Source organism: Rutidosis leptorrhynchoides, chromosome 10, assembly GCF_046630445.1.
Source record: "Rutidosis leptorrhynchoides isolate AG116_Rl617_1_P2 chromosome 10, CSIRO_AGI_Rlap_v1, whole genome shotgun sequence".
NCBI classification, from domain to species: domain Eukaryota; kingdom Viridiplantae; phylum Streptophyta; class Magnoliopsida; order Asterales; family Asteraceae; genus Rutidosis; species Rutidosis leptorrhynchoides.
The window spans coordinates 199,056,642-199,073,546 of NC_092342.1; positions in this window are offsets into that span (position 1 = coordinate 199,056,642).

Sequence of the window (16,905 nt, forward strand, 5' to 3'; positions counted from 1 at the left end):
ACAGTTGGGATCGACATCTACCGTTAGCAGAATTTTCCTACAACAACAGCTACCATTCAAGCATTGAGATGGCGCCGTTTGAAGCACTTTATGGTAGAAAGTGCAGGTCTCCGATTTGTTGGAGTGAAGTGGGGGTTAGACAGATTACGGGTCCGGAGATTATACAAGAAACTACCGAGAAGATCATCCAAATTCAACAACGGTTGAAAACCGCCCAAATTCGACAAAAGAGCTACGCTGACATTAAAAGAAAAGATATAGAATTTAAAATTGGAGAGATGGTCATGCTTAAAGTTGCACCTTGGAAAGGCGTTGTTCGATTTGGTAAACGAGGGAAATTAAATCCAAGGTATATTGGACCATTCAAGATTATTGATCGTGTCGGACCAGTAGCTTACCGACTAGAGTTACCTCAACAACTCGCGGCTGTACATAACACTTTCCACGTCTCGAATTTAAAGAAATGTTTTGCTAAAGAAGATCTCACTATTCCGTTAGATGAAATCCAAATCAACGAAAAACTTCAATTCATCGAAGAACCCGTCGAAATAATGGATCGTGAGGTTAAAAGACTTAAGCAAAACAAGATACCAATTGTTAAGGTTCGATGGAATGCTCGTAGAGGACCCGAGTTCACCTGGGAGCGTGAAGATCAGATGAAGAAGAAATACCCGCATCTATTTCCAGAAGATTCGTCAACACCTTCAACAGCTTAAAATTTCGGGACGAAATTTATTTAACGGGTAGGTACTGTAGTGACCCGAACTTTTCCATGTTTATATATATTAATTGAGATTGATATTTACATGATTAAATGTTTCCAACATGTTAAGCAATCAAACTTTTTAAGACTTGATTAATTGAAATATGTTTCATATAGACAATTGACCACCCAAGTTGATCGGTGATTCACGAACGTTAAAACTTGTAAAAACTATATGATGACATATATATGGATATATATATATATAGTTAACATGATACTATGATAAGAAAACATATCATAAAGTATATTAACAATGAACTACATATGTAAAAACAAGACTACTAACTTAATGATTTTTAAACGAGACATATATGTAACGATTATCGTTGTAAAGACATTTAATGTATATATATCATATTAAGAGATATTCATACATGATAATATAATAATTTAAAATCTCATTTGATATTATAAACATTGGGTTAACAATATTTAACAAGATCGTTAACCTAAAGGTTTCAAAACAACACTTACATGTAACGACTAACGATGACTTAACGACTCAGTTAAAATGTATATACATGTAGTGTTTTAATATGTATTTATACACTTTTGAAAGACTTCAATACACTTATCAAAATACTTCTACTTAACAAAAATGCTTACAATTACATCCTCGTTCAGTTTCATCAACAATTCTACTCGTATGCACCCGTATTCGTACTCGTACAATACACAGCTTTTAGATGTATGTACTATTGGTATATACACTCCAATGATCAGCTCTTAGCAGCCCATGTGAGTCACCTAACACATGTGGGAACCATCATTTGGCAACTAGCATGAAATATCTCATAAAATTACAAAAATATGAGTAATCATTCATGACTTATTTACATGAAAACAAAATTACATATCCTTTATATCTAATCCATACACCAACGACCAAAAACACCTACAAATACTTTCATTCTTCAATTTTCTTCATCTAATTGATCTCTCTCAAGTTCTATCTTCAAGTTCTAAGTGTTCTTCATAAATTCCAAAAGTTCTAGTTTCATAAAATCAAGAATACTTTCAAGTTTGCTAGCTCACTTCCAATCTTGTAAGGTGATCATCCAACCTAAAGAAATCTTTGTTTCTTACAGTAGGTTATCATTCTAATACAAGGTAATAATCATATTCAAACTTTGGTTCAATTTCTATAACTATAACAATCTTATTTCAAGTGATGATCTTACTTGAACTTGTTTTCGTGTCATGATTCTGCTTCAAGAACTTCGAGCCATCCAAGGATCCATTGAAGCTAGATCCATTTTTCTCTTTTCCAGTAGGTTTATCCAAGGAAATTAAGGTAGTAATGATGTTCATAACATCATTCGATTCATACATATAAAGCTATCTTATTCGAAGGTTTAAACTTGTAATCACTAGAACATAGTTTAGTTAATTCTAAACTTGTTCGCAAACAAAAGATAATCCTTCTAACTTGACTTTTAAAATCAACTAAACACATGTTCTATATCTATATGATATGCTAACTTAATGATTTAAAACCTGGAAACACGAAAAACACCGTAAAACCGGATTTACGCCGTCGTAGTAACACCGCGGGCTGTTTTGGGTTAGTTAATTAAAAACTATGATAAACTTTGATTTAAAAGTTGTTATTCTGAGAAAATGATTTTTATTATGAATATGAAACTATATCCAAAAATTATGGTTAAACTCAAAGTGGAAGTATGTTTTCTAAAATGGTCATCTAGACGTCGTTCTTTCGACTGAAATGACTACCTTTACAAAAACGACTTGTAACTTATTTTTCTGACTATAAACCTATACTTTTTCTGTTTAGATTCATAAAATAGAGTTCAATATGAAACCATAGCAATTTGATTCACTCAAAACGGATTTAAAATGAAGAAGTTATGGGTAAAACAAGATTGGATAATTTTTCTCATTTTAGCTACGTGAAAATTGGTAACAAATCTATTCCAACCATAACTTAATCAACTTGTATTATATATTATGTAATCTTGAGAAACCATAGACACGTATACAATGTTTCGACCTATCATGTCGACACATCTATATATATTTCGGAACAACCATAGACACTCTATATGTGAATGTTGGAGTTAGCTATACAGGGTTGAGGTTGATTCCAAAATATATATAGTTTGAGTTGTGATCAATACTGAGATACGTATACACTGGGTCGTGGATTGATTCAAGATAATATTTATCGATTTATTTCTGTACATCTAACTGTGGACAACTAGTTATAGGTTACTAACGAGGACAGCTGACTTAATAAACTTAAAACATCAAAATATATTAAAAGTGTTGTAAATATATTTTGAACATACTTTAATATATATGTATATATTGTTATAGGTTCGTGAATCAACAGTGGCCAAGTCTTACTTCCCGACGAAGTAAAAATCTGTGAAAGTGAGTTATAGTCCCACTTTTAAAATCTAATATTTTTGGGATGAGAATACATGCAGGTTTTATAAATGATTTACAAAATAGACACAAGTACGTGAAACTACATTCTATGGTTGAATTATCGAAATCGAATATGCCCCTTTTTATTAAGTCTGGTAATCTAAGAATTAGGGAACAGACACCCTAATTGACGCGAATCCTAAAGATAGATCTATTGGGCCCAACAAGCCCCATCCAAAGTACCGGATGCTTTAGTACTTCGAAATTTATATCATATCCGAAGGGTGTCCCGGAATGATGGGGATATTCTTATATATGCATCTTGTTAATGTCGGTTACCAGGTGTTCACCATATGAATGATTTTTATCTCTATGTATGGGATGTGTATTGAAATATGAAATCTTGTGGTCTATTATTATGATTTGATATATATAGGTTAAACCTATAACTCACCAACATTTTTGTTGACGTTTTAAGCATGTTTATTCTCAGGTGATTATTAAGAGCTTCCGCTGTTGCATACTTAAATAAGGACGAGATTTGGAGTCCATGCTTGTATGATATTGTGTAAAAACTGCATTCAAGAAACTTATTTTGTTGTAACATATTTGTATTGTAAACCATTATGTAATGGTCGTGTGTAAACAGGATATTTTAGATTATCATTATTTGATAATCTACGTAAAGCTTTTTAAAACCTTTATCTATGAAATAAAGGTTATGGTTTGTTTTAAAAATGAATGCAGTCTTTGAAAAATGTCTCATATAGAGGTCAAAACCTCGCAACGAAATCAATTAATATGGAACGTTTTTAATCAATAAGAACGGGACATTTCACCTTCTACGTCTGTTGCTCGTGGTAAGCCTTTTAAATTCAGCAATTTTATTGTATATAAGGAGGGTTTCGATGAGATTGTTTTCGAGGATGGAGAAGAGTCCTAATTGGTCATTCAATGTTTCAGGTGGTGAAAAAGCTGCGAGATTTAAAGAAACTACTTCGACGTTTGATGTGGCAACAAGGCAATCTCCATGCTCGTGTTGTTAAACTTAGATCCGATTTGGACGAAGTGCAGATTAATCTTGATCTTAACCCATTTTTTGTTGAGGCATGAGAAGATCACTTCCATCTTATTCGAGCATATAATGAAGCGGTCCTTGATGAGGAACGTTTTTTACAACAAAAAGCAAAGATTTAGTGGCTTCGTGGGGAGATAGTAATTCAAGTTATTTTCATAAAGTGGTTAGAGGTAGACAACATAGAAGTCATATTCTTACGGTAGAGGATAATACGGGAAACAAAGTTGAAGGTCAAGGAGTACCAGATTGCTTTGTGTCACATTATATGAATTTCTTGGGTACCGCATCAGAGGCAACACCTACCAACATACCTGCTGGCCTGTTTACACGTATGATTTCGCTAACAAAAGCTGCAGCTATGATACGTCCTATTCTGGCAGAGGAAGTTAAAAGTGCAATATTTAATGTGGGTAATAATAAATCACCTAGGCCAGATGGATAAACGACGGAATTTTTCAAGTCTTCTTGGGACATTGTAAGTGAAGAGGTTACAATGGCAGTTCAGGACTTTTTTAGGAATGGCCAATTGTTAACAAAAATAAATCATAAGATAATCGCTTAGATTCCAAAAGTTGAAACTCCTTCCAAAGTCACGGATTACCGTTCTATAGCATGTTGCAATGTAATTTATAAGTGTATCAGTAAAATTATTGCAAACCGTATCAAAGTTTTCCTGGATGAGATTATTAATATAAACCAATCGGATTTTTTCCTGGGGCGTAGAATTTATGATAATATATTACTTACGCAAGAATTGATGTGGAATTATCACTTGCAAAAGGGTATGCCTAGATGTGCATTTAAAGTAGATATTCAAAAGGCGTATGACATCGTAAGTTGGGAGTTTCTTGAGTTAATATTGATCCGATTCGGTTTCCATCGGGTTATGGTTAGATGGATAATGAAGTGTATCACTACGGTATCATTTTCTATCAATATTAATGGTGAGTTAAATGGATACTTTAAAGGGAAATGAGGTTTACGTCAAGGTGACCCGCTTTTGCCTTATCTTTTCATGTTAGTTATGGAAGTTCTTTCTCTTCTTCTAGCTAATACGGCCCAGGTAACAGATGGATTTAAATTTCATCCTAAATGTGAAGATTAAGAGATCATTAATTTGTGCTTTGCCGATGATTTATTTATTTTTTTCTCATGCAGATATGATTACTATTAAGTCTATTAGCGAAACTTTGGACCTATTTAAAATTTGGTCAGGTCTTGTAGCATGCCAAAAAGTAAAGCTTACTTTGCAAATATGACTCAAGCTATAAAAGATCAGGATTCTTAATATTCTTCCATTCGAGGAAGGCTCACTTTCGGTTAAGTATTTGGGTGTCTCCTTGATATCGTCACGGCTGTATTATAGGTACTGTAAGGTCCTTTTTGATAATGTGAGAAATAGGGTGGATAATTGGAGGAATCGATTCTTGTCGATTGCAGGTAGACTACAACTCATTAGTTCGGTTCTATCATCCATGCAAGTATATTAGCAGTCCGTTTTCATCCTTCTATGTGCTATCTTGAATGAAATTGAAGCATTGATGAGAGGTTTCTTATGGTGTCAAAGTATCTTTAAGAAGGGTAAGGCCAAAGTCAAGTGGAAGGATGTTTGTCTTCCGAAAGTCGAGGGTGGATTGGGTATAAAGAATCTTAAAGAATGTAATTCAACGTTGATATCAACTCATATTTGGCGGATGCTATCTCAAAAAGAGTCTTTGTGGGTTAAATGGTTCCACACCTATAAGCTTGCGGGTCGTAACTTTTGGAATGTTGATATCCCCTCCAATGCAAGTTGGAGTTGGCGGCGTATTCTTGGAGTGCGAGAACAAATTAAAGGTCAGTTTTTTCACGTAATTCGTAATGGTGAAAGGACCTCGGCGTGGTATGATATGCGGTGTGATATTGGTCCTCTTTCGAATTTCATCACTACTAGAATGATTCATCAAGAGGGCTTAGACCCATCGTTTTCTGTCAAAGATTTGGTCCTTCATAATGATACGCGTTAGACCATGAATTGGATCAATCAATTCCCACAGCTGGCAAACGCTAATGCTCCTAATTTGAATGACGATCAGCATGTGATAATGTGGCGAGATAATGAAGGTAACATGCCTGATTTTTCAGTTCATGTGGTCTGGGACTGGAGTATGTACGAAGCAAAGCTTCTTTGGTTCCATGGGCCTCGGATATTTGGTTTTCACAATACATTCCTAAACATGCGTTTATGATGTGGTTGTTAATGCGAGAAAAGCTCAAAACTCAGGATAAGCTAAAGCATTGGGAGGTTACTTCTAACCACATGCTGGTGTGTGCTTTATGTGATCGAGTTCCAACCTCTCATAATCATTTATTTTTTGAAAGCCCTTATTCTCTTCAGGTATGGAACCGAGTTAAACAACATATGAAGTTTCCAATTTTCGGTGACTCGTGGAAAGATTTCACGTTAATGATTAGCCCATTTGCCAAAAGAAGAATTGTGCGAATCATTGTTATTAAGCTTCTTTTTGCGGCCTCTGTATATGGCTTGCTACAGCAAAGAAATAATAGGCTTTTTAAAAAGAAGAAACGGTCAGTGGATCAGGTGTACAAGGTTATATACTCTACAGTTCGATTGAAATTAATGTCGAGTGGAAGATGACGCCTCAGACCTTACGGCTCAAATCAGATTGAAAGATTTCTTAATTTATTTTCTTCTTGTTTTGTACATGAGCATTTGCTCTAGTGGCTATTTCGATGTATGTTTTAGCTTGGTCGTTTGAGAGGCTTTAGGACTCTCCTTTAGCCGTTTATGCTTCATTGTAACTATTCATTATTCATTTCTAATAAAGATTCACCGGGTAACCCCGTTTTACTCAATAACTATTCATTGCTCGAATTCCCCATTTCTCAGGGTTCTCACCATCAAAATGGTTCTCATTTGATCCATGTACTATATATATATATATATATATATATATATATATATATATATATATATATACATATATATATATATATATATATATATATATATATATATATATATATATATATATATATCTTAATAAATCAACGGATTAAGTCTGACATGTCAGCTCCACATTAATCGCTGACATGGCATCCATCATGTCCATTTTTAATTGGTCCAGATAATTAACTGCTAATGACATGGAATTAAACACTGATTAAACTACTAATACGTGGCCCTAATTCTTCATTCAACCGCCCCCATCTAAAACACGTTCGAAATTCTTGCATTGAAACGCTCAGTCTTAGGGTTTTCATTCAACCGCCCCATCTAAAACATGTTCCAAATTCTTCATCCTCTATCCATCGAAGAAGACGGATCAATCGTTCTAAACCACATATTACAGGCAATACGTTCTAAATTAGGCAATACGGATCATCCTTTTGTAATCGCTAGAGTTTAATTTGCGAATTCGATTGCATATGACGACATCTGTAAGATTGAGGTTTCATATTGCGTATTCACCATCGTCATGTACGTTCTTCATTGATTATTTCAATTTTTTTTTACGTATACTCCCTAAGACCATTCTCATCCATGACGGTCCGTCATGGGATCACTGACCGCCACATCAGCGCTTACTTCCCATCACTAACCAACCACTAAACTGCCAACATCCATGATGTACTCATCACTTGGTCCCACCTCTATTTTTTATATTAAACTTTTATATTATTAACTTATATATAACAATTAAAATTCTAAAAATAAAAGTTTTATTAATTAAAAAAAATTACAAATTCTTAAAAAAAAAAAACCATTACAAAGTCCTAAAAATAAAAACATTACAAAGTCCTAAAAAAAGACGATTACAAAGTCCTAAAAAATAAAATAAAAAACAAGTTTAATACGACCCGATCGTGTCGTCACTCACGTAACCCTCATTGCTACTGTTGTGCTGGTAGTGAGGATAAGGTCGGGTGTTGAATTGTCGGGTCCAAATACCAATACAATACAACTCGATTCGGTTGTATTTGAGTAAGGCTCTCCTGACAATTTCATGCCATTCTTTTTCGGTCGTGATAAACTCGAACTTATCGGTTTCTGGATCACGCCAAGCAAAATCCGAGGCCTCGAAGTCAACATGTTCGCGTATGTAGTCAAACAAACGCCCCATGTCCCAGTAGGTGATATCTAGTGACTCGAACGACTTGCACTGCCCGTCCAGATACATCTTCCAATCTTCGCTTAGTTGTCCCCCGTACCATACATCCATCGAACAAGTAAAACGCTCCATGGTATGTGTGTGTTTGGAGGTTTGAGAATTGCAGTGTATGTGTTTTAAATGTTCGAAAATTTGGAGTAGTGTATGTGTGTGTTTTAGTTCACAGATACATGTATATATATCTACGTATTTTCAGTTCACAGGAGGAGAGTAACGTTCGAAATGTTTAAAATCTATCCGTTCAACGTTCGAAAACATAACATATCCCCGTGATCGATATTGTCATGCAACGAAAATAGTGTGGGCGGGGTTCAACGGCAGACTCCATGACTTAACGCTAATATCGGCGCCGTTGGACGGCGGCTCCAACCACGCCTCTAACGGCGTACCGATGAGAATGGTCTAACATTCATATAATTAATTCATATGATTATTTTTAGTTCTTAAATGTCGAAGTTGAATTGTTTGAGATCTCTAATCTAATTATGGAATATGTTATAGATGTGAATGTTAGGGTTCAATTTTTTGCCAGGTTGGGTTAGTTAGCATTAGCATGAATATGATTAACAAATAAAAATGACCAGAGGCTGCAAAGTTGGGAATATTATATGTTATTTATGCAAAGCTACGATGCTTAAAGAGGTACATTCTGTTTATTTATCGACAAAGTAGAAAAACTAATCTTCAATTGATATATCTATATTTATACAGCACTGAAATTGGTACTTTTACAGTGCTAAAGGGTTGTGAACGGGTTTGAAGGTCTCACAAAGTGTGGCCTTTTAATGCTTTTAATCTCTTCAGTTAATGATTTCTGCTACTCAGATTATTTTTGTTATAACACAATCGTGATAACCACCTATAAGGCATGATATTTATAAACGTGGGGAAAAAGTGATCACAATTTAACTAATTATGCATCTTCATTCTGTGTTACACTGATAACCAAGTCGTTACAACCTAGACTCGTTTTGATCCCAATCATCTACGAAAGTACGCTGTTTTGTGGACTAACAATTTCTTATAATCTGTAATTGTTTCGTTTGTTTGTAATTTGTTAACTAACATTAGGTTGCAATTGGTAATTGTTTCCTTTGTGTATGATATCATGATAGCTATCATGTGTTGCAACTAACACATGAATCATGATAGCGATTCATGTGTTGCAACTAACATTAGGTAATTTTGTTTTGCGTACGTGGGCTGTGTTTATAGGACATTCAGGATTACAAAACCATTAGGATTGATTGAAATCGCTTCAAGCTTTTCCGGTCATCTTATTGGTTACAGAGGTTGGATGAATAAAATATTTCTTCAAGAGTGTTTTGGTTTAAATCAGTCATTGTCAATTTAGGTTACCGAGATTTAGTTCAATTCTAAAAATCGATGTATTCTTTAGCCATCTAGTAACTTAATTATATGCAGATAAATTCGTATGTCTCACAGGTCATCATGTTCAAATGTCCATGTTCGCCTGAAACTGCTACATTGTTAAGGTAATAATTATATCGATTGAACTCATTGACTGTGTTAACGATGATTCTTCGTAAGTTTAAGAAAACTTAATTAACACACTATTTTTTTTTGCTTTTTCTATTATATATTTTGGTAAGTATACTAAGCATCGAGACAATGACGACGCCAACATTTGACAATGGGTTGCCCTTTCTGGATGTAATAGCAACATATGATAAGGTATACTCAATGATCTTTATTAAAAGAAAAAATTATCTTTTTATTTTTTTTGATATTTTGATATTTCAATTTAATTATCGTTATGATCAATAGTGAGTGTTAAGCAACAATGTGAGAATGATTATATATGTTAGGATTGCTGATCTAACATGATGAAATGTTTAAATGATCAAATGTAGTTGTTCGCAGTAGGTGGACTCAAACAAACATGGGTTTGACTATTTTTATTTAAAACTCATAAACTGATGTTTTGATATAAGGTCATGGGAATGAAGGTGGCGGAACAACTCAGCAATCTGTTGCCATTGCAACATGTTACTTCTCTTTTTAGTTACATCGGTGGTGGTAAAGATAGTTCACTAAAAAGAAACAAATTATATAGTTTTTTTTTTTTTTTGATAGGTTCATTAATATGCATTTTGCAACAATTAATTAATGTATGACAGGCTAAAAAATGATTGAAACCAATGAAAAATCAAATGATAACCATGGGTAGTTAAATCAAAATATGTGTCACATAAGATCTGCACTATTTTGATGAATTTGTTGGAAACTAAACTTGATTGTGGGCTATTTGTTTTGGATTTGGGCTTGCAAGTATACAACTATTTTGGATCAAGATTATAGTCCATTATGTAGAAACTTCTTGTAATATGTAGTAGTGAAAGTGTGTAGAATGTGTGTAGAATAATCTTGTAAAATATCTAGGTCTAGAAATACTAGGAAATATCTAGATAGTAGTAGATGATGGAGTGATCTAGACTACTCCATTGAGTAGTATAAATAGAGGGCTTCACCCCTCTTTTGTAATCAAGCAACAAAGCAATTCAATAAGCAATAAAAGAAGAGTTTTCAAGATCAATCAAACTTCTAAATTATCAATCCTCTCTTCCACAAATAATATACATAACCTCCTATTTCCAACAAATTGGTATCAAGAGCTTGGTTCGACAAGATGATGGCCAACAATGTCATCACATTTTCTCGCCTCACAAAGGATAATTATGATCGATGGAGCATCCAAATGAAGACCTTCCTAGGTGGACAAGACTTATGGGAGATTGTGGAGGAAGGCTATGAGGAACCTGCAGAAAAAGGTCCTCTCGGCAAGGAGAAAAAATTAATGAAGACGAACGATCAAAAGGCTCTTTCCATCATCCAACAAAGTGTAGATGATGGAGCTTTTGAGAAAATTGCAAGTGCAACCACCGCCAAGAAAGCATGGGAGATCTTGGAGAATTCTCACAAGGGAGTTGAAAAGGTGAAAAAGGTTCGACTACAAACACTACGAGGTGAGTTCGAATCCTTAAATAAGAAAGACTCAGAATCAATTTCCGATTATTTTACAAGAGTCTTGGCGATTGTCAATCAATTAAAGAGGAATGGTGAAACTCTAAGTGATGTAAGAGTCATTGAGAAGATTCTTAGATCATTAGATTCAAAATTCGACTATATAGTCGTAGCCATTGAAGAATCTAAAGATCTAGAATCAATGACTATCGATGAACTCATGGGTTCACTACAAGCCCATGAAGAGAGGTTCAATAAGAAAAATAAGGAGCCTTTGGAGCAAGCTTTACAAGCAAAACTCTCTTTCAAGGAAGAGAACAGTGAAAAGACTCATCAAACGAGTCAACGAGGCCGTGGTCAAGTACGTGGCCGAGGACGAGGGCAAGGATATATCAAACGTGGAGGTTATAGTTCTTACAAAAATGAAGAAAGAAGTCAAGATTTTCACCCGACAAGAGGTCGCGGGAGAGGCTACACAAGTAGAAGGCCAAGGTATGACAATTCTCAAACCAAATGCTATAATTGTCATAAATTTGGCCACTATGCTTCGGAATGCGAGAAGTCAAACAATTACGTGCAAGAAAGAGCAAATTTTGCACAAGAAGATACTGAAGCCGTGGAAAACACTTTGTTACTAGCATGCAAAGGTGAAGATAACGGAGAATCAAATTTGTGGTATCTCGACACAGGTGCAAGCAACCATATATGCGGTGACAAAAACATGTTTGTGGAGTTAGACGAGGTAATAAGTGGAAATATCACCTTTGGAGATTCCTCAAAAGTCCCGGTTAAAGGCAAAGGTAAGATCCTCATCCGCTTGAAAAATGGAAGGCATCAATTTATCTCTAACGTGTATTATGTGCCTAATATGAAGACAAATATACTGAGTATTGGACAACTCTTAGAGAAAGGCTATGATATTCACATGATAAATCGTAGTCTTTATCTGAGAGACCAAAAAGGAGGTTTGATTGCTAAGGTGCCAATGTCAACGAATAGGATGTTCTTGCTAAATATTCAACATGACATTCCACGATGTTTAAAAGCATGTTTCAAAGATAATTCTTGGCTTTGGCACATGAGATACGGGCACTTAAATTTTGGAGGCTTAAAATTATTATCAAGTAAAGGAATGGTGAAGGGTTTGCCTCCAATTAATCACCCGGATCAAATTTGTGAGGGATGTCTTCTAGGAAAGCATTTCTGAAATAGTTTTCCAATAGAGGCTTCTAGTAGAGCGAAGAAACCTCTAGAACTTATTCACACGGATGTGTGTGGACCCATAAGCCCACCATCTTTTAGTAAAAATAGATATTTTCTTCTATTCATTGATGATTTTAGTCGAAAGACATGGGTCTATTTTCTAAAAGAAAAGTCGGAAGCTTTTGGAATGTTCAAGAAGTTTAAAGCGTTTGTGGAGAATCAAAGTGGTCTCACCATAAAGGCGATGAGATCCGATCGTGGAGGAGAGTTTACATCCAAGGAATTCAAGGAATTTTGCGACAACAATGGCTTACGACGTCCTCTAACTCTTCCATATTCACCTCAACAAAATGGTGTTGCGGAAAGAAAAAATAGGACCATTCTTGATATGGCTCGGAGTATGTTAAAGAGCAAAAGGATGCCTAAGGAGTTTTGGGCTGAGGCAGTGGACTGTGCGATCTATCTAGCAAATCGTTCGCCCACTAGAAGCGTCAAGAACAAAACGCCCATTGAAGCTTGGAGTGGAAGGAAGCCCGGAATCTCACACCTTCGAGTGTTCGGAAGTGTGGCATATGCTCATGTGCCAGATCAGAAGAGGACGAAGCTCGATGATAAAAGCGAGAAACTCATATTCGTGGGCTATGACTCAAGTTCGAAGGGTTACAAGTTATACAATCCCAAGACCGGTAAAGTAATCTCAAGTCGAGATGTGGTGTTCGATGAAGAAGAAACATGGGATTGGAATGTTCCCGAAGAGGAGAACTACGACTTTCTCCCTTATCCATTCGAAAGTACTGCAAGGAACGAAGAATATCTAGAAGTTCAAGAACCTTCTAGTACACCATCTCCGCACTCTCCACGTACTCCAACCACTACACCTAATGAAGTGACACCAACATCAGGAGGAGAATCAAGTAGGCTACAACATCACACAAGGAGCATTAGGGAGTTGTACGAGGTAACCCAGCCTATGGAGGATCTATCATTGTTCTGCCTTCTTGCCGATTGTGAGCCAATAAGTTACGAAGACGCAGCAAAAAGCCAAAAGTGGAAACGTGCCATGGACGAGGAGATTTAAGCAATCGAGAAGAATGATACGTGGGATCTTGCTACACTACCAAAAGGGCATAAGGCTATTGGTGTAAAGTGGGTGTACAAGGCCAAGAAGAATTCCAAAGGTGAAGTTGAAAGATACAAGGCAAGGTTGGTGGCGAAGGGATATAGTCAACGAGCTGGCATAGACTATGAAGAAGTATTTGCTCCCGTCGCTGGTCTAGAAACTATAAGATTAATAATCTCACTTGCGGCTCAGCATAATTGGAAGATTTATCAAATGGATGTCAAATCCGCGTTCCTTAATGGCCACTTAGAAGAAGAAGTCTATATAGAACAACCTTTGGGATACATCGTGAAAGGCCAAGAGAATAAGGTGCTGAAATTGAAAAGGGCCTTATATGGGTTGAAGCAAGCGCCTCGAGCATGGAATAGCAGGATAGACAAGTATTTCCAACAGAATGGCTTTACAAAATGCCCACATGAGCATGCTCTCTATACCAAAGTAAGCAAGGAAGGAGATGTTATGATTGTGTGCCTATATGTGGATGACTTAATATTCACTGGCAGTAATCCCAAAATGTTTGATGAGTTCAAGAAAGCAATGGTTCGGGAGTTCGAGATGACCGACATTGGACTTATGGCTTACTATCTTGAGATTGAGGTAAAACAAAAGAAAGAAGGAATATTCATATCCCAAGAAGGTTATGCGAATGAGGTGCTCAAGAAGTTTAAGATGAATGACTGCAAGTCAATGAACACACCGGTGGATTGCAATCTCAAATTGTCAAAAGATGATGAAGGACACTTGGTGGACCCAACACAATACAAGAGTTTGGTTGGAAGTCTGAGGTACCTAACCTGCACGAGACCAGATATTCTTTTCGGAGTTGGACTAGTAAGTCGATATATGGAAGCACCTACAATAAATCACTTGAAGGAGGCCAAGAGGATACTTCGCTACATCAAAGGTACGATTGACTATGGCCTGTTTTATTCGCCTTTTGAGCACTTCAAGCTAGTTGGATACAGTGATAGTGATTGGGCTGGAGACATAGATGATCGTAAGAGTACGAGTGGTTTCGTGTTCTATATGGGAGATACGGCGTTCACATGGAGCTCGAAGAAGCAACCCATTGTGACTCTGTCAACGTGTGAAGCCGAGTTTGTTGCAGCAACATCGTGCACCTGTCATGCAATATGGCTCGGGAAGTTACTAAATGAGCTTAAGTTTTTTCAAAAGGAAGCTACAGAGATATATGTGGATAACAAGTCTGCGATTGCTCTAGCAAAGAATCCAGTCTTCCATGATCGAAGCAAGCACATCGATACGAAATACCATTACATCAGGGAGTGTGTTACAAATAAAGAGGTGCAGATAAAGTACGCGAAGTCACTTGACCAAGTTGCTGATATTTTCACAAAGCCCCTAAAACACGAGACATTTCAGAGATTACGGAATATGCTCGGAGTAACGAAATCAAGTTTAAGGGGGGCTGTTGGAAACTAAACTTGATTGTGGGCTATTTGTTTTGGATTTGGGCTTGCAAGTATACAACTATTTTGGATCAAGATTATAGCCCATTATGTAGAAACTTCTTGTAATATGTAGTAGTGAAAGTGTGTAGAATGTGTGTAGAATAATCTTGTAAAATATCTAGGTCTAGAAATACTAGGAAATATCTAGATAGTAGTAGATGATGGAGTGATCTAGACTACTCCATTGAGTAGTATAAATAGAGGGCTTCACCCCTCTTTTGTAATCAAGCAACAAAGCAATTCAATAAGCAATAAAAGAGAGTTTTCAAGATCAATCAAACTTCTAAATTATCAATCCTCTCTTCCACAAATAATATACATAACCTCCTATTTCCAACAGAATTTGATACTAATTGGAGAGTGTGGGAAAACAAAAAGAAAGAATTGGAGAGATTGGTGGATGTGGATAGTATGCCTTAAGAAGATGCAGTGAGGGGATGAGATCCTTTTGAAATAGCATTTTTTTTTTTTTTTTTTTGTCTATTTGTCAAAAAGAAAATATTAGTTTCAATCTGAACATTGAAGATGAAGATAATGTTTTGGATAATAGTAGTCATGGATGTATTAATATTTTCCAGGATGGAGATGGCACCATCAGAGGTACTGATTCTAATATTAAAGTGGTCCTTTAGGTATGACAGTTTGATATTTTTTAGTTAAACGAGATTTAGTTCAATTGTAACAATTGATCTATTGTTTAGCCGTGTGATGACTTGTTTATATGCTGATAAATTTGTCTGTACTCTCACAGGTCATAATGTGATAATGTCTCTGTTCGCCTGAAAATTGCTACATTGTTAAGGTACTTATTTTATTGATTGAACTCATTATCCGGATTCATACAATATTTAGTTGCGACTCATAGGATATCGTAGTGGTTAGAATACAACTTTTTTTTTTCATTTTAAACTTGCTTGCAACACATACAATATCAGCAATGGACGTTTCCGTTCTATAATTTTATCGTACCATAACTTGCTATCAATTATAACGCTTTCGTTTTGTTTGATTAAGAGTCGCCGTACAACGCACGGGCTCTTAAAGGCTGAAGCAAGTGTTTTTTGTGAGTGATGTTATAAGGAACGCGATGGTTAATGTTTTAGATTATACTGTACCAGTTAGTGTGCTGTGAAACCTATTTTAACTAAGGAGTTGAAGATGTTTTTATGTGATGCAACCTTTTTGTTATTAGAATATTAGTTGACAAATACCTTACCGAGTATTGTAAATGGATAGCGAAGAAGACCTTGAGTCATTGACTATTTTTGTATAATCTCAATGTGTATCTAGGAATGTGAGAGTGGGTGTACACTAGATAATTCATATTTTAGTAATGATCTTTTATAAAATGATCCTAAAGTATGAACTGAATTTTTTTATAATGCGTAAATTATGTGCGAGTATTAACTACTTTCATTTAAGTACAAATTAAAATTAAAATTTTATAATTTCTCAATTTGATCTTCTATCTCATAGAAAGGGCTCAAAGTCGGGTGCTTCAATGAAGTGAAGTGTGCTGGGTTGTCAAGGTTATGGAATGGATATTTCTTTCGGACATCTTCGCCCATCATGTCTACCAAGCAAATGCAGCATAACTCCCTAATGAGGCTAGGGGTACATGAGAAACTATCAACGAAAACAAACACTACACACAGTTCAAGGGTGAAAAAGTTGTGCAGGAGAAGAAGTATATGCATATGGGGTTTGTACTTTATGAG